At 40.1% G+C, this 24066-nt stretch overlaps 1 protein-coding gene across 1 annotated transcript in view; it reads left to right on the plus strand.

Moving 5' to 3' along the window:
• Window positions 1–876: 876 nt before the first annotated feature.
• Window positions 877–24066, plus strand: part of GRM3 (glutamate metabotropic receptor 3) — a 220301-nt gene continuing 197111 nt past the window's right edge. The window contains exon 1 of the mRNA XM_060632366.3: window positions 877–1890. The gene's annotated coding sequence lies outside the window, so the exon portion shown is untranslated. The remainder of the gene's footprint in view (window positions 1891–24066) is intronic.

Genomic DNA, 24066 nt, shown 5'->3' on the forward strand with positions numbered 1-24066 from the left:
AAAGGAACTTTTAGCATTTTTAGAGCACTGCTTAATAACATATTAATTTTTAATATGTTCAAGTTTCTAGTTTTAGTGGTGTTCACAATGGAATATATAAGCACATGTGTCTTTTAAATATTGTTGGCTCTCTAAAAGAATCAGTACTAAAATTATATCTGTAGTTTAAATGCCCTGACTAGGTTACAAAGGAAGGCAGTTGTTAAACAACTTAACATTAAATATTAAAGAATAAATGTAACATTGAAGCATTAAGTTTAATTGCCTTCGGCTACATATAACTCAGTCCTTGTTAACACAAAGTTAGTGTTATCAGGGGCGAGGGAAGATTAATGAGAGTGAAGTTTCCATTCTGAAATTAAACACAATGTGTTTCTAAACATAGAAAGATGCCTGGAATTTTACCTTTAGGATTGTATCTGTAGCTCGGAGCCTATTATAGCTATTTCCGTGTGCCTTTTTCTCTTTTGTGCCTACGTCACCGATTTAAGGTTTTTATTTATTTATTTAATTTCAAGAAGAAAGAAGAGGTTCTGTAGAAAGCCGTGCCTCTGTGTGCCAACCCCAAGTAGGGCTAGAGAAGGACTAATGTGGGAGTAGGGGTGGGGGTGGGGGTCGCTGCAAGGGGGGGCTGTGTGGCAGCACTGGAGGATATGAAGGAAGGAAGATAATTCAGCACTCCCCTCAAATCTTATTCCACCCAAGAAATTTAGGAGAATGCGAAAAAGCAGCAGCCCAGCATTCTTGAAGGGGCGTGGCTTCCCTCCAGGGGCCGTCCAATCGAATTCCTTCAGAGGGAGCTATCCCGAGAAGATTGATGGGGGTTGCTAGGAAACAGGAGCGTCTCCCTCCCGCCTGACCCAGAGATTGTTCTGCACAAGCCCTCTCCAGGGGCTCGCAATGTGCAGTTGAGCGGTGCGTGGGGCAGAGCGGCGCACCGGGCTCTCAGGCTCACTCGCTCCCTCTCAGCTCTCGCTCTCCCTTTCTCCTCCAGCCTGCGGTCAACCCGCGACACGGGGACCACTGGAGAGTTCTTTCGGGGCCGTTAGTCCCCGCTCTCCCGCAGGCAGGAGATCGAGCAGAGCTTCAAAGTTGGAGCCGCAGATCTTCCTGCCGCCCCACGCCCCTTCACCCCACCCCTTCGAAATTCACCAACCTTTGCCTGCCCTGCCTAAGGATTTCCAACAGAGTGAGGCGCAGCGGCTAGCCAAACCGCCCTGGCTTTCGTACCATAATCCTCTCGTCTAGGTACCCTGGCTCACTGAAGACTCTGCAGATACACCCCTATTAAGGGAGGGGAGTGGGGGAGGGGGAGAGGGTAAAGGAGAACGAGAGAGGGAGGAAAGGAGAAAGAGAATGAGAAGGAGAGAATGCCAGAAGGTCCGTGCCTCTGCCGAGAGTCCCAATTAGCTGCGACGGTTTGAGCCTGGCCAAGGTGAAGGAAAGTTGCTTTCCGCGCCTGGGAAGTGGGTTTGCCTGTGCAGCCGAGAGAGGGACTCGGCTGCGAAGCGCTCCCCTCCCCTGCGTAGAAGACCACTAGGTCTCCCCTTTTCCCAACCCCCTCCCTCCCTTCCCCTCCCACTCTCCGTTTTCCCACTCCCCACTGACTCGGAGGCCTGGATGCTCGGCCACCGGGCAGTGGTCCAGCGCGCAGCCGGGAGGGGGCGGGGGCAGGGGGCACTGTGACAGGAAGCGGCGCGCACAAGTTGGCCATTTCGAGGGCAAAATAAGTTCTTCCTCGGATTTGGAAAGGACAAAGCCAGCGAGCGAGCTACCTCTTTTGTGTCGGATGAGAAGGACCAACCATGAGCCAGAGCCCGGGTGCAAGCTCAGTCGCCGCCGCTGCCACCGCGGTCAGCTCCAGTCCCCGCCAGGAGTTGTCGGTGAGAGGTAAGGGGCCCAGAGGAGGACGTGTCCCTCTGGAGGGCGCCCAGCGAGGGCGCGGAGGCTCGGGCACCGCGTGGGGCAGGGTTAGCCGGGAAAGTTGAGGCAGAGCACAGACCAGTCCCTACAGTTCTGCCGGGGGTGGGGCGGGAGGGGGGCAGAGGCGATGTGGGTGTGCGCGAGTGAGAGTTTGTGTGTGTGTGTGTGTGTGTGTGTGTGTGTGTGCGCGCGCGCGCGCGCTCACGTCTGTGTCCCCGGGAGGGAGGCAGATTTCAGGGCACAGAGCTACGACCGGGGTGCGGGAGGTGCAGGGACTAGCTAGCGCTCGTAGACCCCCAGAGAGAGACCGGTCTCCTCAGCCAACCACCTCCAGGCTTGCTCTGGGCTCAGGATTCGGTTCTATTCGGGGGCTCACTAGGCTTTGTGCACAGGAAGCCTTGCGTTGACTGGCTCCCACTCTGGCGGTTTCATGTGGGTGTGGAGGTTGCCAGGCGAGGTGGGCAGCGGTCAGCGGGACCTGGTCCGTGTTGCAGCCGGAACACGTTCTGCAGCCAGAAGCGGCCAGAGCTTCGCTCTCCTACAAGCACGCTTGGAAAGGAGCCCTAACTCCGTGCCCTTTGCTCTTTTTGGCTTGAGCGAAAAATCGAAAAGCCAGACTGGGAGCCTATCTCTTCATCGATCTTTTTCCATTTTCTTATCTGACAGTGAGGTAACTCAGAGAGGGCGGGAGATTCGCGATCCAGAAATAGACTAGGTAATATATCCAATAAGCTTGTTTCTTAAGGATTTCATTTAGATTTCCTTCTAGTTCCTTCCCTGGGTTAACAAACGGGGAGGATTCCCTGAGATGTAACACTTTTAAGCAGGCATCTTAAGGGGACATGCCCCTGCCTTATAAGTATTTTAGAGCATTGTAAATTTTGATTAAAATATAATAAAACTGTACACTTTTAATGATCTGTGGTCAAGTGCTCGGCTAATTTGCTGATAAAGTATTTCTACTGTTATTTGAATACTGATATGTTTGAGGTAAATATAGAGATAGTTATCAGGTATATGCAGAGTTGAGGTTAATGAGAGTGGAGGGTAATGAGTTAAGGATCTCAGCAAGAGTTCATTACTTTGAGTTTCTCTGCTTAATTTTATTTGTGCTACCTACTCTTAGAACTGTTCAGTAGAGCTATACTGTGTTTCTTTGGGAAAAATTAAGCAATGATCTGGAGAGAAACATTCATTTACCTAAACCTAAATGTGCTTTGGTTTATCTAAATTACACATTTTAAGGCTGCCATCTGAACTCTAGTTGTTGATGTAAATATATTTAATACAGGCATAACTAAAAACACCTCGACTCTTATTATACTAAACTCCCTTGGATTATACAATTCCCACCCGAAGGTGTTTGGGATACTCTATTAGTTAATGATTCTGGAGTGCTGTGCCTCTTTTTTCTCAAAACAGCTTAATAGAATTTGAATAGATTTTGGAAGCTATTGCACACTGGACCTTAATAAAGTGGTATTTTCCCTTTCACAATGGCAGTGTCTTGAATTCACAAACATTTTTCACACCTGTAGATTTTAGCTGCCCATCTTTTCAGGTTCTGATCATCCAGGAGTACATGGATATTTTGGCTAGACATGCCCTAAGGCTGTTTTGATTTATATTCAGAGTAACACAGGTGGTCACAATGGCAACCGAGGAAAAGAACTCTTAAAACTTATATTTTCATAAATAAAACAATGAAAATTCCAGAATGCCTTCATTCAGTGGGCTAAAACAAGGGATCAATGTTAAGAATATCACTTAGTATTGTTAAGTCCCCACTGACGCCTGCAAGAAACCTACTTTTAAAACCTCTTGTTCTGTGAGCTGGATCGTTGACAATGAAATGTGAAGCCTAACTCATAAAAAAAAGTATGCCAACACAAGGAATAGGTTAATTTTTGAGACATAAGAGAAACGGGCATCTATTTAAATTGGATGGTATTTTTCACACTTGAGGGATACTTGATCAATAAGTTGAGAAAATCTACCGAAAGCTATATATAAATGGAGAATTTTGTATATCGTGAAAATATCTTCTATGATCCACTCATTTGTGTTTGAGTTCTTTTTAAGAAGTTGTGGTGTATACAGGAAAAGAAATGAAGGTACATCAGAGGATTTAGCCCACAATTGCTAAACACATCAAAATGATAAGCCTATCTCTGATTTTATGTCAGTGCAATTCAAATTGATAAGTTGAACAAATGCACAGATAGCAAAGAATTGAGCGATCTTTATTTTTAATTAAATTTAAATTAATATTTTTGAATGAAAAAATTAGGATAACTGTCAGAATGTCACCTGTCTCACTTCTCTACTTCATGATAGGTGACCAACCAGAATTGCACAAGATTCAGGATGGTCTTATTTTCAAAGACTCCCAGCAATAACATTTTTATAATTTACTTAGGTATCTTTCCCTCTTTCTTATTTCCTGTCAAACTCTTTTTTTTTTTTTTCAAATCAAAATATTGTGTCTTTCTTGCCCAGTCCTCTAATCAAGATCATCCACAAAATGATGCATGACTTTTTTCCAGGGTCCTAGCTACCTCCTGCCAAAATATAGCCCGTTGGCTTGGGATAAAAATGCTTCCATTTGTGGTTCTGCACTCAACACCATCCCAAGACAGCATTAAATAAAAGAAATGAAAATTGATACCTAATTCACATTGAAAACCAGGATTCATTTACGCATGTTGAAATATGGCCAGAGTTCCAGGGTGAGAATGGTTTCCTCCAAGGTTACTCCCCCAAAAAGGAGCAGTGGTTACTCATACTTGTCTCACTTTCCTATTTTACACTGAGTTTATTGTGCATTTTTGTCTCTTCTGAGATTCTGCTAAATGCATCCAATTCTGTATTAGATGAATTTGTTGAAATCATTCCCAAGAAGTAGCATAAAATTGTAGAAGATTATCCACCAAGAATGAACACATAAAAATGAGTACAATCATAGTAATCACAGAGATAGTAGAAACTACTAGGTCATTCTTCCACTTCTAATGTAGGCTTGGTCTCCATAGCATACTGTATTTTGGAGTATTTCAGTCCAGTCTGATTTTAAATGGGTCAAGCAATGACTTCTTCTAGCACTTTTGAAAGACTATTTCACAGTCTAATAGTTCTCCCTATTAAGAACTTTATTGTGATAGTCAGCCTAATTTTCCCGTAGTTCTATTTTATCTTGTTATTTACTCCCTGTTATAACCCCACTGCATCAGTTCATTCTCCTGCCTGATTTCGACCCTTCAATCTAACTTCATACAGGACTTGTAGAATACAAAAGCTTAAGCAGTTACAGGAGAGTATATGAAGGAGACAGTTCTATACCTGGACGTCTTTTCTCAATATTTAAGACACATGTTTCAGGTCATTGATATGCATGTGTGTGATTATGTGTCCCTAATAATTTATTTTACTAACAGAAGTGTGAGGAAATTTTTCATCTCTGCCATTAATGACCTATGTGAATATTGAGGCAATCCTTTCTAAGTAATGTTCTATGTGGATGCACATTTATGAGACATTTTCATTGCAAATTCAATGTCAACAGAACCCTGTCAACGCCCACACTACAAGGGAATTCTGTGACACACTGGTCTGATGCTCCACTGAGCCTCAGAAGCTGTTGTCATGTAAATTCTACTATTGAAATGAAAGTGACTTCTATAATTAATAGAATGTGCTAGGAATATAATAGTGTATATAGTTTAGATGCATACGTGAACATGATACACATAGTAATTCTGTTCGAATACAGTAGTCCCTTCATACTAAAAGCAATCTAAAAAGCCAGTATAATTAAGCTCAAATTCATCACTGTGCTGTATCATGAAAAATAAGCTCAAATCACGCATATATCTGTATGGAACATATTTAGATGTATGGAGGTACCATATGTGAAGGTTAATTTAAAAATAGAAAAGCCTGAAATAACTACCAGAGAGAAAGAGGTTTTTATTTTGCTCACTTAAAATCTGGTTCCAAGACCTCCATGTGTAGGCTTCTTTTAAGATTCTGAAGCAAGTATCTTGGTAGACTCACCATCCCACTCAATTGTTTCTCCAAGTCCCAGGCATTGAAATACAAGCCCTGCTGGATAGTAGACGAGTAAATGATATAATCAGGAAGTAAGTTCGTAGGTTACACTTGGCAAATTCAGAAAATAAAGGACTAAGAGTAAGGTGAATCAGCAGCTACATACAGAAATTTAGTGCTGTCTTCTTTTCTACATGGCGAGCACTAGATTGTACGTGGAAACATTTGTGTGAATTAAGTTACGGGAACAGTAAGGGGAAGTGGCCTTCCCAAACTGAATATATCGTTAATAGAGGTAAATTAGACTGCATGGAGTAAATAATTTTTCAACTAGTATTCTCCCTCTGGAAGCCCAAAAGTGTCTTTATCGTGCCATTCATCTCATGGTGAGTATCCTCAAAATGATTTTCCTTAGAAACAAAGGGGAAATCAATTTTCCTGTTATAGGGACTGTAGACTGTCAATATACTTGGGACTTCTCTCTGGGACAGGGACCTTCTAAGAAGTCTGTGTCTACAAAGAATCTATTTCCTCCCGAAATCAGTAATCTTTTTATGGAACTGGAAATGATACACTGTGCAGAGAAATAAATTTGGAAAACATGCAGATATTATCTATACAAGCACAGACAAAAAACATCATGTTTGAAAGTAAAACCATATATATAAAGTGTCTCCACAGAAAGCCCAAGGTAGCTCTCATTTTTAACTCCTTGTCAGAATTTGCTTCACCATCACTGCCTATGCACCACTATACACACCCACCCACGCCATTCCAAGGAGATGCAAATTTCAAAACTATGATGCAGTTAAAAAAAATGCAACTTGTCAGTGCAGCATGGGAGCATTAAGACTGTAACAATTTGAAGAGATTCCTCTAAAAAACAGATACCATCAGGAAAAAAAAAAAAAAGGTGCCATCAGGGAAGCAATAGGTCAATAAATATTTATCAAGGACTTTTTATAACCACTGGACATGCATGCAACGGGGACACAAAAAATGTTCCAATGCACACAAAATTCCACAAACATGTGAAGTTCAAAGAACTCCAAAAATCAAACTTGAAACTCTAGAATACAAAGAGGCTACCAAAATAATCAACTGAATGAAAAAGCCTCTTCCTTCATTTAACAGACCTATTGGGATTTGAAATTTCAAACAGGAATGTATTTGAGACAGTGCTAAATGTTGTCAGGTGACAAAACTAGCAATATATCATAATAACAGATGATAATTGATGACCAACTGCCATGTGCCAAGAATTCCACGAAAACATTCCATGGATTATCTGATTTAATATTCATAAGAACCCTGTGAGGCACCCACTGTGATCTCCATTTCACTCAGGAAAGGGAAGCCCAGAGAGATAAAGTAATTTCCTCCAGTTCAGGTTAAACTGAAATTCAAAACTTAGGATCTTACCCCAAGTTCTAGTCTGTTTACTGCTAAGCTACACTGCCTCCCAATTTATGTTTGATACTGGATGCATTTCACTCAACAGTTATTTTCGAGTTCCAAGTTTAGGGACATACTTTGGTGCTGAGGAAAACCCACCAGTGAAAGAGAACCCACAAAAGTACTCCCCAGGCTCAGCCCTTACACTCCCCCAAACAGACATGGTGTCTTCAGAGGGGCAAAGAAATGCACATGGAAGAAATAAACTAAAATATGATTTGGAATTCATCAGAACTCAGGAAAAAATTGTAGCACCAGAAAAGTCTATGAAGACAAATGTTTATTAACAACCTGAGAAGTCAACACCAGGTGTGAACATGTGAGCAAAATGTATTTCCCAGAGCCTGATTCGATGAACATCACAATCAGCACAACTAAATACAGTGGCAAAGATAGTCTCATGAAAAGTCAGCATGAGGGTGAATCGCGTTTCTGCTTGTTAAGGCTAAAATGCTCAGGTTTCTCTCCTCTTTACAACCTACTGACGTCCTTCCAGGAAAACAAGCTGATAAAAATACCTTGTAGACTAGTAAAAATTTGAAATTTCCTTACCCAGCTGAAATAGTCATTCATCATTTACCTAGGAAATTCTCAACATGTTACACATTTTGGCATTTATTCATAATGCATACAACAACTTGAGAAAGGACAAGGTCAAGGGTTTCAAGTTTTAAATACACTAAGGACGGGAGATGCCAAGTGACCTGCTGGTTTTTCCAAAGATTCAGTCAGTCAGTAGAAATGCTCTGGGAAAATCCACATATGATTCCCTGACCTTGGTGCTTTCCCACAGGCAGGAAACCTGCTGTCTTGATTACGTGAATTTATAATTCATTCCAGACAACCCAAGAGCTCAAATAGGAGTCTTTACTTGAAAGTCTTTCTCTGATTTGTGATTTGTACTATAGTATTTTACAGACATAAAAAATGAATGGATATCACAGATCTGTCCCTCCATCTGGTACAGACTGTTTCATTTGATTGTTAATAATATATAGCCAATAGATTATTAGCATTATTTTATATTTTGCTTAACAATTTCGGTGCACCATGTGTTGTTGGTGAATATAAAATAATATAAACTTCTTTCACAAAATATGTTGAAATACTTGCCGACTTAGGAGGTGGCACTGCAAGGTCAGAAACAGTTGGCATTTGTAACTGCCTCAAGGAGAAAAAGATCTGGGGAACATAGTTCGCTCTTTCTATTGTGAAGCATCTTATCTTTCATAAAGAGGCAAAGACCCTCCACATTCTGAGGCATTAATCAGAATATATCTGATATATATTGGTGACCAGAGCATACCTCACTTCAAAATTAATAAAGAGCCAAAACATGGAACTTTGATTACTGATATGTCTTCTCCACAGATTTTGCTTAAGGACTGCCCTTGGGGAAACTGCTTTGTATAATGTGAAAAGCCCTACCCCTTCCAAGAAAAATGTCTTCCGCTACCTGCCATGATTCAATCAATTCTATGAATTTTAAGCTAAATTATTTCATCCCCAAAGTACAAAAGACTCTATGTTTCAAGGTCCACATAGTTCATCAACCTTCCAATGCCATGAATTTGTAGGTTCATTTTTTTCAGAAAAGCTAACATCATCCAGTTGGTGGGGAGTGGCAGGGTGCCTACATCATAATTTTGCCTAAGAAATGGCCTTCTTTGGCTCTCAGTTCCCGAACGAACAGGATGCAGAAATTTTAGAAGAAAGAGACCTCCGTTGTGGTTAGTGAACAAAGGAAGCCCTGGATGGATGAGATTGAGGTCTTATTGAGTGCTCATCTTGCCCCCCCCTTTTTTTTCTTCTGAAATCCTAAAACTGTATTTGTTGCTATGTAATGTAGGGAGGGAATCTGCTAATTTTAAGTGTGTTCCTAAGATGGAAAAGGTTGGAACAGGTGAAGTAGGGGAGAATAAGGAAGTTTAAGGGCAAAGTCAGAGGTCTCCTCTCCCTGTCCTTCCCACCCTCCCATGTACAACACAAACAATAATCATCTTGATTCTACTGCAAATTGTGTTTATCCAATTACTGTTTATCTGCATTAGAATCATTTTGAAGTTTATTTAAAATGAAGAATTCTGGGGCAGATGTGTCCCAGACTGATGTCCTTTAGCTTGGGGTTTAGCAATATATGTATTAAATGTCTTTCCAGATTATTCTCATGTACACTCAAGCCTCAGAAGTACTACTGTCTCAGTCTGCTCGGGTTGCTAGAACAAAATACTATAGACTGGGTGGCTTAAAGAAGACATAATTCTCCTAATTCTGGAGGTTGGGAAGCCCAAGGTCAAGGTGCCCAGCAGATTTGGTTGTTGGTGAGAGCCCCCTTCTTGAAGGATCACCTTTCACCTGGTGAAGACAGAGAGTTCTGGCCTCTTTTCCTCTTCTTTACAAAGATGCTAATCCCAGTATGGGAGCCCATCCTTGTCATCTCACCTAAAGCTAATTACTGCACAAAGGTCCCACCTCCAAATACAATCACATTGGAATTAGGGTTTCAACAGATGAATTTGGGGTGAGAGAGGAGGGCACAAACATTCAGCCCGTAACAATTAGACATAGAATGATGGTCATACAGAGAACACCCAATGAATCACTCTACGCAATTATTCCCCACCGCAAGTCCACTCTAATTAGATTAACCAGTTGTCTACAATCAGTTCTGCAAGCCGGAGTATTAATTAATTAATTAATTAAGCTCAACTAATGAAGCACAGTCCCCATGAGTCGTGTGAATAGATTCATTTTCTGGAAACCTCATATTGTTTTCATTGCAAGGAAATTTTTCTTTCATTACCTATAGCAAATTCCACTAAGATTCACAAACTTGATGCATATTTATTAAAATGTGGGAAAGGGAGGTTACTGGCTTTAAAGAGTATTATCAAGGAAAACATTAGATTTATAAGAATAGAAATGCTTCTTGATTTGGGTAAGCGCACACTTAAAACTCAAATTGCCTTTATCACTATATCCCTGTGAGCTGGGGGATGTGGGAAAACATCATTTTGTCACAGCTCTCCCCTTTGCCCTCCGGATCTGCAGAGCGGGTGAAAATTAAAAAAAAAAAAAAAAAAAAAAAAAACTCATTTGGCAACTTCTTATCCATTCTCCACTCAGCTTCTACTTCGTTCAAGTGAATGGTTGCTTGGCTGAAGCCGTCACTCCTCACAAACACTGCCAAAGATAGTTTCCTAAGCAGCGTCCGGAGCCACATGGGAAAAAAACTGAAGAGGGAATGAGGGATGGGCAGCAGGGGGTTGGGGAGGCCTAGGCTGGGCCACCAGCTTCACTTCCTAGGGGGTCTGAGCAACTTCTTTGTGTTGCCTTGCATTCCACACTTAATAACTGACTTCATGAAGTGAAAAGCAATAAAAAAAAAAAAAAAAGATCACATTTCCCCACTCTTCCCAATATGAAAAAACATTTGAATTGTTAAAGCTCAGGCTGTCTCAGGCACAAAAATGTTAAATTGCTGGAAGTTACACTGTGTCCCTGGCAGAGCATGGCTTCCTTACCCACTGTGGTGCTAACAGCTCTTATACTGATAACGGCCCTTCTTCCACTGACACAGAGTTCTGTCCAGCTCAAGCTAAAAGCCCAGCACCACCCCAAACCAGTGTCTTCCTTCTTAGTTCCCGATGCTAGCAGGAACACCCTCATTTCCCCAGAAAGTGGTTTAAAATATTAGAATTGCCAATGACCTTTCTGTTTGGTCCTCTGTCGATCCTTCCTTCGTAACTCATCTTGGGCACGTCTTCTTTTCTCTACTACCAGTGCCAAAACCTTAGCCCTTGTCTTTCAATCTTCTGTAGCAGTTTATCTCCTCCAGTCTCTCCATCTTCGTTTATAATTTATTTGCCAGACATTTAACCAGTGCCTACTGTGGGTCCAGTCACTGTTCTAGAGATAGTGTAGCAGTGAAGGACAAGAGAGTTTAGAAGGACTTTTCTTCTCATTCAGCTTACACTAAATAGAGTCAGACCATAAGCAAGCGAACTAAGGTGCTGTACAGAAAATATAGTGATGTGAGGAAATGATAAAATATCACAACACCAGGATGTATAAAAATGGAGGTGGGGATTTGGAAAAGGCAACATTCAGCTACCAGTTGAATTTTGATTTGTAACTGACTTTTACATTCCATTGCCTGGCTTAAAAGGCATTAAAGAGCAGCTTGTCAATTGAGAAGGCAGTTTGAACTTCCCAACTTGGCCATCAAGATTTTCTACAAGCACATTTCCCATGTATCTTTCCAACCTTTCTTTCTCAAGGGGATCCCCTCCTGTACCCAGATTTTCTGTTGGTACACAAAATAGACCTTTGAGCATCTTTATGGTCACAAGTCCATCTAGAACGTGTTTCCACTTCTTTTCTATGAACCCGGGTTTTAAGGCAAGTTTCAAATCTCCCCTTATCTAAGTCCATACTAACGCTGCTTACGTTTGTCCTTCCAAAGCCATTTTTATCCACAACAGTCATGTGATCCTCATCAGATACGGGCTTCACCAGTGAAACACTGTTTTGACCTGAGTAATAGGTAGCAAGACCACTAATTTGTGGAATAAAATCAGAAGGCAAATTTACTGTCATTTCTCATTGCCCCTTTAAAATGCATTCAGTAAGATGTAACATACTTGGATGTGATTTAACGATAAGCCTAATGACAAACAGACTCCATTCAAAAATTAGTAAGCGTGGACCAATATAATAATGATAACTTTGAACTTTCAAGTTGAGCCTTCTCTCTGTCTGCAACAGGAGCCTATTTCAAACGGGAAGTTGAGAATGAAAGCTCTCTACCTTCTCAGGTTCTCTTCCACCCTTCCTTGTTTCTCTTACTAACTCAAGCTCTGACTCTTCCAAAGTTGGGGTGGAAGGAGAGCTTCGGCAGAACAGGTTAGCACAACAAGAAGTTCTTATCTGACAGGGGCGCCTGGGTGGCTCAGTCAGTGGAGTTACTGACACTTGATTTCAGCTCAGGTCATGATCTCGTGGTTCCTGGGTTCGTACCCCATAGGATTCTCTGTCTCCTTCTTTCTCTGCCCCTCCCCTGCTCATGCTCTGTTTCTCTCAAAACAAACAAACAAACATTAAGAAAAGAAATTCTTATCTGACAGGTTTCATATTCTCTGGGCCCCCAGATTGTTAAGGCTGACTCCCTCAAAGTGAGTGTGCATGTATGCGTGTGTTTTGAGACTTCTTTGTTCATTGCTGAGGGTCTTACCTCCGTTTCCTTGACACAAATTTCCCTTTGCTGAACCACACCCCTTTAGCACCTGCTCTTTCTGCAAGACACTCTACACAGGCTCATTGTTCAGGTCTCATTGCCCCTCCAGCCCTTTCTCTGGGGTTAGGTCTCTCTCCGTCCCTCCCCCTGCTTTGGTTCACGAACACACTAACATGTTGTTGCAGGAACAACCCTAGGCATACGGACGAGTCCCGGTGCTGCAGTATTTTATTGTGGCTCCACTGCTGAAGCATCTCAACATCTCATCCTTCTCTTATCCTCTGCATTTCCCAGTCTGGAGTCAGACCTAGCCCATTTTGTGATGCTATATGCTTTGGGGCACATAAGCATCTCCTGATACTCTCTCTCTTCTGAACATACTTTGACCATATTTGACATAATGAATGTAGTGCCTTTGCTTTCTTAGATGGCTGTGGTTTCTAATTCAGCTGTGAATTTAGCAAAGTGCCTTGTACGGATAGATGCTTGTGGGATGTGTGAGTATGGTAATAAATTCAAAGTAAAAAAGCCTCTAACTTTTTATGACCCAGAAAAATGTTTTTTATGGGGCTACCTGTATGAAGACTTACAGAAATCAATGCCTATGAAATAATTTAAGAGGTGGCTAGAACATCCATCTGTCTTGCCTAGAATTAGCTCCGAAAGGACAAAGATCTTGCCTTTTTTCAGCAGTCTGTAATAATGAATGGAACATACAATGATACCTAACACATATTTAATGAATGAAGGAATCTATTTTTAAAGTTTTTATTTACTCCCTGAGTATCTTCCTTGCTGAAATATTAGCATCAATTTCCCCCCTTCATCTATCATGCTTTAAAAGTAAGAAATATTGTTACAATCTTAATTTTATTCCATAAATGATATCATTTTCCTAAAGGCATTTTGGATCACCAACAAAATAACTCCTTACAAAAATTTTAAAAATTGGCATGTAAAGTAACATCAATTTAATTAAATAAGCCTATACTGAAGGCCCACTACTTTTGAAGCACTGGGCAAGGCATTGTGGAGAAGAGGATGAAAAAGGAATCATTGTCTCCCTAAGAATTTAAAATCTTGTAGAAGAGATGAGATATGTATGTAACTATAGTAACAGGCAAATTCAGGAGCTCACTTATAAGACCCCTGAGTGGATAATAATACTGCTGCTTGATATAAATGTAGAAAGTATCATGTAAAAAAAAATTGCTTCTGTGTTGGACCTTGAAAAACGGTTAAGATTTCAGGAAGTGGAGAAAGTCATTCTAGACCTATGCAAAGGCAGAGATGTGGTCTGTGGATATGCTTGGGGAAGAGTGCGTGAACTTGCTGAGTTTAAGGGTAGGTATACCCTCAAGGGAGGTGGTAAAACTGTAAGAGCAGGTGGCATAATGGCTAATAATTCTCCTACAGGCAGAGGGAAACCTCTGAGAACATTTGAGCACGGGAATCTGAAAGCCCCACGTGAAGATAAATATGAGGAAATAAAGGTTTAGGAGTTGGGGAGATGAGCTGGCCCATTATGGCAACAGGTGAAGGGTAATGATGGCCTAAACTAGGGCAGCGGCAAGGGAAATAGAAAACACGTATGCATCTAATGGACACAAAGATGAATAGCACCTAGTAGGTAGGAATTAGCAGTTGGGTGACAAACACCAGCAAAAACAATTAAGCTAATCATTTTCCTCTTTCCACCAGAAAGAACATGCTCTTTCAAATCCCTGCTTTAATAAAGGACGAGGAGGCTTGAACAAATGGTTATTTTTTTTTAGAAACTTGGGTCAAAAGAAGATTGTAATAACCCAAGTAATAAACTATTTGCAAACAAGACAGAAATGAAGTCATTATTTTCTGCGTGGTTATGATTTGATAGAATTTATCCACGGACAGTGGGTGAAGCCACCCTGCTTTCTCGCCAAGCCTCTCCAAGAGCCACTCACTGGCCTTCTTGACCCCTAGCTTACCCCTCAAATCTATCCACCAGGCGAAAGCCACAATTATCTTAATATAAATCTGAGCGTGTTACTGTCTGCTCAAAACTCTCCAAAGACTTTTCCATTGCTCTTGGGATAATCAAACCGTGCTTTACCTGGCCCGCTATGATCTGCATATGCCTCCAGCTGTGTCTCATCCCTTTCAACCCACTTCTTCCAATCAAACTGAACAGCTTGCTTGCCTTGCCCTCTCCTCTCGCTTCCCCCTCCCCTTCTCCGGGCCTGGGCAACTTCCCAGAGCACTGCCCCACTCAATTAGAATGTTCAGGGCTCAATTAGAATTCTGTACCACTCGTGACCTCTTCTGGTAGGTTATTTCTTGCTGCGCACACCCCAGGCTGCCTGCACCTCCCTTCGTCACGCGTTATTATCCTCACCTATGTCCCCACGGTAGTGTTTAGAGCTAAAAAGACAGAGATCAGGCTTGCTTATTCACAGTTGTATCTCTATTGCCCAATAGAGCGAGTATCACGTAGGAAAAAAATCTATAAATATTTATCGAATAAATGGAGTCGTGGATAATTAAATCACTCTGGAGCTCATTTTCCTCATCTTTAAAATTGGGTATTGATTTTTAAGATGCCTTTCGTCACATATTTTAAGTAACCTTTGTCAATAAAGACAATTCAGCATCCCAAGTCAGAACCAGTAGACTCAAAAACCAATGGGTCCTGTTTAAAATTTATATTTTATTTACTGTCTAAATAGCAAAATCACTAATAATGCTAGTGATATGTTTCCTTATTCCTCAACCTGTCCTCATTTTGCAAACATTTCTCCTCTTTCGGTCGCCTTAAACGGTGAAGTATGAGTAGCAAAGAAATAGAGGCAAATAATCACGAAAACTTTGCAAGAAAGTCAGCTTCCAGGCAGATTTCCTCCTCGGAACTTTCGTAAATGGAAACACATTTCAGACATTTTCATAAGAGGATCCACAAATCTCATTTGATTATACTAGTTCCCAGCAGCTTTAGTGAACAACACCCCAAGGTGTTCCATTTGGTACAAACTATTACAATACTTCTTAAGATAAAGTAAATGTGGTTCACACATATATCCTCCACAGCATTCCTAGGAGAAGGAGAACACTGTCGAGTAACAACTTCTACTGAGTACTTATTACACACCAGGTGCTGTTTATTGCTTTACCTATATTAACTGATTTCGTTCTGACACCAGTCCTGTGAGGTGTGTAACATTATGGTTCCCGTTTTACAGAGGATTAAACTGAGGCACTCTCACAAGTAGACATAATAAGGATACAGCTAGGATCTGGCCCCAACAGTTTTAGCTCATGAACTTGACTAGTTGACTATACTGCCTCTCTTGTGAAATCCTCCCCGAACTAGAATCTTTAATATGCAAACACCATTTGGAAGAATTATCTTCTATTCCCTCACTTGAAAATCAAAAACAACTGAAAACCTAGTGACACTCTGAGCTCTTTGTAGCAAATAAAAATCAGTAGGATGGTCAAATATTGGCTCAACTTGCCCATTTTATTGAGCAGAATATATATAACTGTTTGCCTTCCTTACTTTCACTTAAAGCCTTCTCATTCTAGTAGCTTGAGAGTCAGATGCAACTAAAAAGAACCATTCTCAAGCCTTTATTTCCTCACAAAAAAACCTGCTCTTTTCAACTTCAGAATTTGTCCACAGCTTGAAAAGGCAGAACGACAATGCTCTTAATCTTTCTATTAAAAGAAATAGAATTTCAAGTAAAAAAAAAAAAAAATTACTTCTTTTATTTTCCAGGGGGGAACATCTCAGATTTCTTTTGTATGAAAAAAATAATTGATACACTGGTGAAACCGGTGAGCAGGAAATTGTCCTACTTTCTTCCTTTTCCTGTCCATCCAGCTCTCAGAGTAGGTATGTTTACATGTATCTAATCCTTAAATTGATTTATTAAGCTGAGTCTACAAGTTAAAAAGGAAGAGGTCCTGAGAAGATAATTACAGGAATACAAATCAAGAGAGACAACTTTGAAAGAATAGTAATTGTGCTTCTTGAAACTGACCTTAAATCCTTAAGAGGAGGAAGAACAGATTAAAGCAACCTTTTCTCTCTATTCAGAAGTGATGGCGAATTAATTGTGCAGTTTAGCTGAACTTTGCTTTTCCTTGTATCCTAGGAGAAGATCTCTGACAGACTGGGAATTTTTGCTTGTTTGTAAGGTAAACTCACTATCTAGAGACGGTTCTTAATAGCACATGGTCTCATTGGAAAACCCTGATTCCCAAAACAAACAAAGACGAAAACATGAATGTAATAATCATCCATTGGCAAGGAAAAAGAAAATAGGATGTTTGAAAATATTTATTTTGATAACTTAGTTTTAAGTAATCCCTAAGAAAAACCCTCGCCAACATTAGCAGTCTGACTTCAGGATCCAAACTCGCTCATCCCTGAAGAGGTAGAAGGCTTGTGTCTTACGTGGCTTCATAGTTATTTTGATTACAGTAGCACTTAGTGAACATTTTATCTATTTTTGGTTTATCAACTAATCTGCGCAGTTCTATCAAAGAGAAGATTCCAGCATTTGCAGATAAACAGCAACACTGTTAAGTGTTCGTTTTGATAGTAAAAATTAAAGCATTAGATATAGCATGGAAACAGGATGGCTATTTCCCTGCGTGAACATCCATTTCACTTAGTTAATGTTACCTTATGATGCTAATTCTGTAGCTCCCTTCATTTAATCATGATAGATTTATTCATCCATTCAACAGCTGTTAACTAAGCACATATATCAATCCTATTTGTACTACGTTAGACACTGGCAAGCAAAAACATTAAACAAACAAAAAATGGTCTCTGCCCTTAAAGATCTTTATTTGCCATTTGAGAATTCTACGTTTTAAGATTTTTTAGAAAGTGTAAGTGGCATCATAATCCACGTAATTTTTCAGGCAGAAGCGAGACAAGAAGTCTATAGGAAAAGACATGTGCTTCTTTGGGCTTTCCTAAAAGAATGCCAGGGACTTAAGAGCTGCCCCAAATGAAGTGCCTTTCCTTTTTCTCTTAGTAACAAGATTTGCTTAATGCTTTCAAAAAGGAGCACATGTTGCAGGGTAACATACACAGGTGATGACTAAGGGATGTGCTGCGGTGGCGTCCTTAACACATCAGTCCAAGTGAAAATGCCTCCGCTTACTTTCACTCAATTTTGGCAACCATCTCTTCCTCCCAGAAACTTTGAGTTCCTTCTGTATGTGTCTGACCATGTAGTAGGCGCTGGGTGTCTGTAGACTGGACTTCAAGTTACTCATGGTCCTATTGTACAGCATTTCTAGAAAGTAAATCACTTGTGTAGTCTTTAACTTATTAAGGACAAAATGCTCAGGATGCTTAAATATTCCAGAGGTGGGCCGCCTGGGTAGCTCCACAGGTTAAGCGCCCGACGCTGGGTTGTAGCTCAGGTCATGATCTCTCGGTTTCATGGGTTCGAGCCCCGCATCGGGCTCTGCAATGGCAACAAGGAGCCTGCTTGGGATTATCTTTCTCATCCTCTCTCTACATCCCCTACTTATGTTGTCTCTGTCTCTCTCAAAAATAAATAACTTACGGGGCGCCTGGGTGGCGCAGTCGGTTAAGCGTCCGACTTCAGCCAGGTCACGATCTCGCGGTCCGTGAGTTCGAGCCCCGCGTCAGGCTCTGGGCTGATGGCTCGGAGCCTGGAGCCTGTTTCCGATTCTGTGTCTCCCTCTCTCTCTGCCCCTCCCCCGTTCATGCTCTGTCTCTCTCTGTCCCAAAAATAAAAAATAAAAAACGTTGAAAAAAAAATTAAAAAAAAAAAAGAAAGAAAAAAAAAAATAAATAAATAAATAACTTAAAAAAAAAATTCAAGAGGTACTCAACAGAATGTAGACTCAAAAAAAAAAAAAAAACCCCACATTTTCTAAAGTTATTTTCCTGAGGTTAAAAAGAACTTGGTACAATGATGAAAACAAAGTATTCTTGGACAATTTTTAAAAATGTAATCTGAGTCAAATGGCACTCAGACATGTACATGGGGCCAATTAAGACTTTACAGAATAAAAAGCATCTTTGCTGCCAATGTTGTTCTGAAATTAATTGCAAAATGTGTTTTTTCAGTGACATCAAAAATCATAAACTAATCAATAAATCAACGAAGGCTAGAAACCACCACCAGCTTGTAAATTGATTTACTATCTATTTTAATTCCTCCATAGAGGAATATAATAGGCACTTTCCTTTCACAGTTTAATGTTTCCAAAATTGAGATATAATTCAATTTATGTGCACATTTTATGTAATAATATTTCTTTTTCCAAAAAGCCGTTCTCAAATTCAGGGTGAATCTTATAATGAATAGTGACAGATTTAAAGAAAGACATTAGTTGCAGGCCCACTAAATGCCCATCTTACAAACTGTATGCTCCATATTAAGTGTAAATATTTGAATCCAATTTACTTTTAAATGTTTCACATTTTGCTACAAATGGAACAATCAACAGTCTTTCATCAAAATCCACTATCACTTTCTTTGAAATACCTCATTGCCAGAATCAGAGATTATCTCTTCACACTTTCATGATCTCTGCTTGAAAGTAAGAATTGTTTCTTATTAATCTCTATACATTTCTTATAGGGAGAGCCATGTCCTGGTCGTTTTTGTAGCACTGGAGTCCATAAAAATGCCTTAAAAATAGTAAATGTTGAAGGAAGGAAGGAAGGAAGGAAGAAAGGAAGGAAGGAAGGAAGGAAGGAAGGAAGGAAGGAAGGAAGGAATGAGGAAATAAAGACATCGGACACAATGAGCTTTCAATAAATATTGGTTGAATTACAATGAGGTACCAAAGGAAATTAATAAATGCTAACACAAAAAATTATTTTGATATTTGATTTTATGTGTATCTAAGGCCTGTGTATCTTCAAGAGTCTTAGTATGTCCATTGTTGGCTCAAAGTTACTTCTCATATACCCAACTATTTGTATGATATGGTCTATTAAAAAAATGTGTCATGTGTCACTTTTATCTTAAGGATGACTTTTTGAAAATAAGAATTCATTCGAAACACAACCTTCTTCAGTGATTACTTTCTACACATATTCTAACATTAAATTCTTTTAATGTATCCTTACCTTTACACTTGAACATCGACATACCTCACCGCTAATACCCATGAGAATCACCAAACCTAGCATTTGGTTTTTAAACAGAACTCATCCATTCAGACTTCTTGCTATCATTTCTTGTTTATATTACATCTCTTCCCCTGATGAGTTAAAATAGTTAAATTCAAAATTTGAGTTAAGTTCAAAAACTGCCTCAATATGGGGCTAGTACAAAGAAGTATTTAATGCAACTAGTGAAAAGTAAACAGTTTTTTCTTCAAATGCTCAGTGACCTCTAAACTAGAAATTTTAAAAGAATTTGTAAGTAATTTATTATCTAATAGCAGAGACTATTTTGCCAATGAGATCTCTTGGGGTATAAATGTAAACAGGCAAGGGGTGCCTGGGTGGCTCTGTTGCCTAAGTGTCCAACTTCGGCTCAGCTCATGATCTCACGGTTCGTGGGTTCAACCCTCGTGTTGGGTTCTATGCCGACAGCTCAGAGCCTAGAACCTGCTTCAGATTCTGTGTTTCCCCTCTCTCTGCCCTTCCCCTGCTCATTCTCTGTCTCTGTCTGTCAAATCTCAAAAATAAATGAAACGTTAAAGAAATTATTAAAAAAAAAAATGTAAACAGTCAAGAATAAAGGCTCTCAAACCAAGCTCTGTAGTAGTGGTATTTATAGGTCACACACAAAAAAGGAGGAACCAAAAGATGCAGCTAAGTGCTGGTGACTGAAGTAAGAGGCAGGACAAGAGAAAATGGGGATCATGAAATCAAAGAAGAAAGTCTTCTGAGAAGGCAGTGGTCATAGTACTGATGCTACTGAGGGACGACTTAGCTGACAAAATTGACAGGATCAATGCTTTAGCATCTTGATTGTAGAAATTAATGAGACCAATGCAGTTGGCATCTTAAAAGCCATTGGAAGTTACCATGGAGTTGGGAGATAGAAAACTATTTGGAGGGGAATGAGTTGAAAATTGGATTTGAGGAAACAAATAGTTATTACTCCTTGTTAGTATAGCTCTGGAGGAGTGGTCAGGGCAAGGCAACAGAGCAGAACATGGGTTAAAAGACAACGTATAAATGTTTCCTAACTTTGGCTCAACTGTGTAACATAAAGATGAGATTTAAGTAGTCATCTTGGGGCCAGATCCAAAGGCCTTATAGACCTTGTTAAGAATTTTGTTGTGAGATTTTGGGCTTAGAGTAAAGATAAGCCATTCAAGTTCCCGCACATGTGCCGTTCATGACCTAGTGCAGGAGAGAGAGATTAATCGAATGTCTCAAATAAACATAAAATTGTAACTTCCATGCATGCTAAAAATAAAAGATAGGCAATGCTGTGGGAACACCTAATAAGAGGGTTTGATATCACGGAAGTCAGTCTTCCATGAAAAAGTGACAACTGGAGAATGAGTAAGTGGAGAGGAAATAAAGTTGTATTCGGCGGGCGGAGCGGAAGCACAGATCGTGTGAAAGCAGACAGTATGGCATCTAGGAGGAACTGAAAGGCCACTGTGACTGCAATATTGAGATCCGGGAGCAGCACTGTCCATGTTGAGAGTTGTCCTTAGCCTAAAAACAATGGGAGATTGTTCAAGTACTTAGCAACAGAAGCTGGGTCATACATCCTTGGATGAAAAAAGCCCACTGGAATATGGAGAATGGATCGGGGTGGAGGGGTCTGAATGGATGCAGGTACACCAGTTCATAGGACTTTTGTAATTGTACAGAACACACAAGATGGTGGCACCAGCAGGAATGATGAGGAGTAGATAGTCTAAAGAAAAATTTTACAAATTAAAAACTGAAAAGACTTAGTGATAGATGGGTTACGGATGTAAAATTTCATCTGGATGTTTACACAGTTGTTCAGGATATTCACAATGAGTCAATCGGGCCATCAATCAATAAGCATTTATCGAGTGCCTACTATGACATCAATATATCATTCCTTGTACAGAAGGCTGGAAATGATTTATGCCTTAGGAGCAGATATCACATTCTCGGCATTGTTCATCTCCATTGTTTTCGACACACTGAAAACAAATAAGCCATTGTTGGTGAATATCCATTGTGTCTTAGGGGTTTGGGAACAAACAGTGCCTTCAGAAACTACACTAAGCTCAACCAAAAGGGATGACAAAATCATCTCCACCCAGTACAGCCTGCACAACTATGTGCAAGCAGATGAACGTTGTAGTTGGCTGAGAAACCCTCAGAGGGTGATTCACCAGCACAACCACCAGATGCAATTACATACTCACCTCCTCCTGCCACAGGTACTAGTAAACCCAAGTCACACATATCCCTAATTCCATTCTTAATTGAACCTTAAGGAGGAGAGTGTGACAGCATTAACCTTGGGGAGTCCTGCTTAGCATCACTCCGACACAAGCAAGAGAGACTGCTTTGAAAATATCATGAAGATGAGTTTTCTTATGTGTGTCCCTCCACTTCCTGGGAAAGAGAGCTAAGACTTCAAATAAATCTGACACAAGTTTTAGAACATGAGAGATTTATTTTCAGTATCGCTGTTTATTGTGGTAGCTGTGAAAGTCTGCTCAGAAAGACTTATTTTTCATTAGTCAAACTATTACCTGATACATGAGGAAATCTATTAGTTCTGTTTTCTTTCTCTGTTACCAAACTGCATGTATTTGAGAGACAAAGCACAATGAGGGAAATGAGCCCCACACTTAGGAGAACATGCTATGAATTCTGATTCTATCACTTATAAGCTGTATGATCCTGAAAGATATATTACATTTCTCCCAGTCTCCTAACGCTATCTACTTTACAAAGTCGTTCGGATCCAAAAAGGTAACAAATATAAAATTACCTAATTGGGTCTGGCACTTAGTATGTGCTCATTAAACGCTTGCTGAATCTTACCAAGGCTGAACTACGGCACCTGCAGTCATACCCACTGTCGTAAGTTTCTTAATCTTTATCTGATAGTACTCATCCCCCACTACCAGTCAAAGTAATTCAATTCTCTTTTCGTAATTTAGTCTGGATATTAATTAAAATCGGTTCACTAATCAAATGATTTCCACTTAGCATTTTGCAATTTCACTTATAAATCCCACTATGAATTTTATAGTCTTCCCTATCAACCATATGTTATATTTCTTATGTTTGTGAAGATTCTGTGTGTGATCTAAAATTAAGAAAGTGAAGATTTCACATAAATTATGTGGGGAAGAAGCAAAATAATGCAGACTATTTCCTGGCTTCTTTCATGCTGAACTGCTGTAGCTTTAATAACTTCTGCACTGCAGTGATTATGAAACTAATGCGTAGTTTTAAATGTTAACTCAGAGTGTCAGACGTTCACTTGTATTCGGCAGAATCTTAGGAAGAACAAGTTGGAGGGCTACACAATAACATGGGCTGTTAGACATATTTTCCGTCATTCACATTTTGTGAAGACTCTTACCCTCTAATCATTTTTATCTAAATTCTATTGTAATCCTCACTTTCTGAGAGCCTTCAAGTTAGAAATAAGAACTTGATGTTAATGTTAATTACAGGAGCAAGTTGAAATGTATTTTAACAAAAGCATGAGATATTGAAAGTCAAATAATCCCTTGGAGATTTTGAGCTTCTCTTAATAGGCAAAAGAATCTAGGATAAAATTTGGGGAATTTCATCACCCATTTTATAGAGAGAAACAATCTTGCAACTCACAGCACAGAAAATGATCTGATGAGCTTTCCTTTTCTCTGTATCAACGCTAGAAACTCTTATTCATGAAGCAAATGGAAAGCTGCTTCAAGAAATCACACTACTTCTCCAGAGTCAAAAACATGACTCCATTCACAAAACATCACCTCTCTCAGTTTAGCACACTCCACCTTAAGAAAATTAAAATAATTGCCTTAAAATAATATGCGGCATCATCAGGATGTTGTGGTATTTTTTCATCTAAAACCTGAACACCTCTAAATGAGAGATTTTATGTTCAAGAGTGAATATCCCTCTCTGGAAGTCAGAACCTGAGATTTTTTTTTTTTTTTTTTAACGTTTATTTATTTTTGAGACAGAGAGAGACACAGCATGAACCGGGGAGGGGCAGAGAGAGAGGGAGACACAGAATCGGAAGCAGGCTCCAGGCTCTGAGCCATCAGCCCAGAGCCTGACGCGGGGCTCGAACTCGCAGACCGCAAGATCGTGACCTGAGCTGAAGTCGGACGCTTAACCGACTGAGCCACCCAGGCGCCCCAGAACCTGAGCTTTTAAAGCTAGTTGTTGTTGTTGTTGTTTTTCTTATTCACATTCCCCAAATAGACCTTCAAGTTTTAGAAACCCTTTT

Source organism: Panthera onca, chromosome A2 (genome assembly GCF_046562875.1).
Source record: "Panthera onca isolate mPanOnc1 chromosome A2, mPanOnc1 haplotype 2, whole genome shotgun sequence".
Taxonomy (NCBI): domain Eukaryota; kingdom Metazoa; phylum Chordata; class Mammalia; order Carnivora; family Felidae; genus Panthera; species Panthera onca.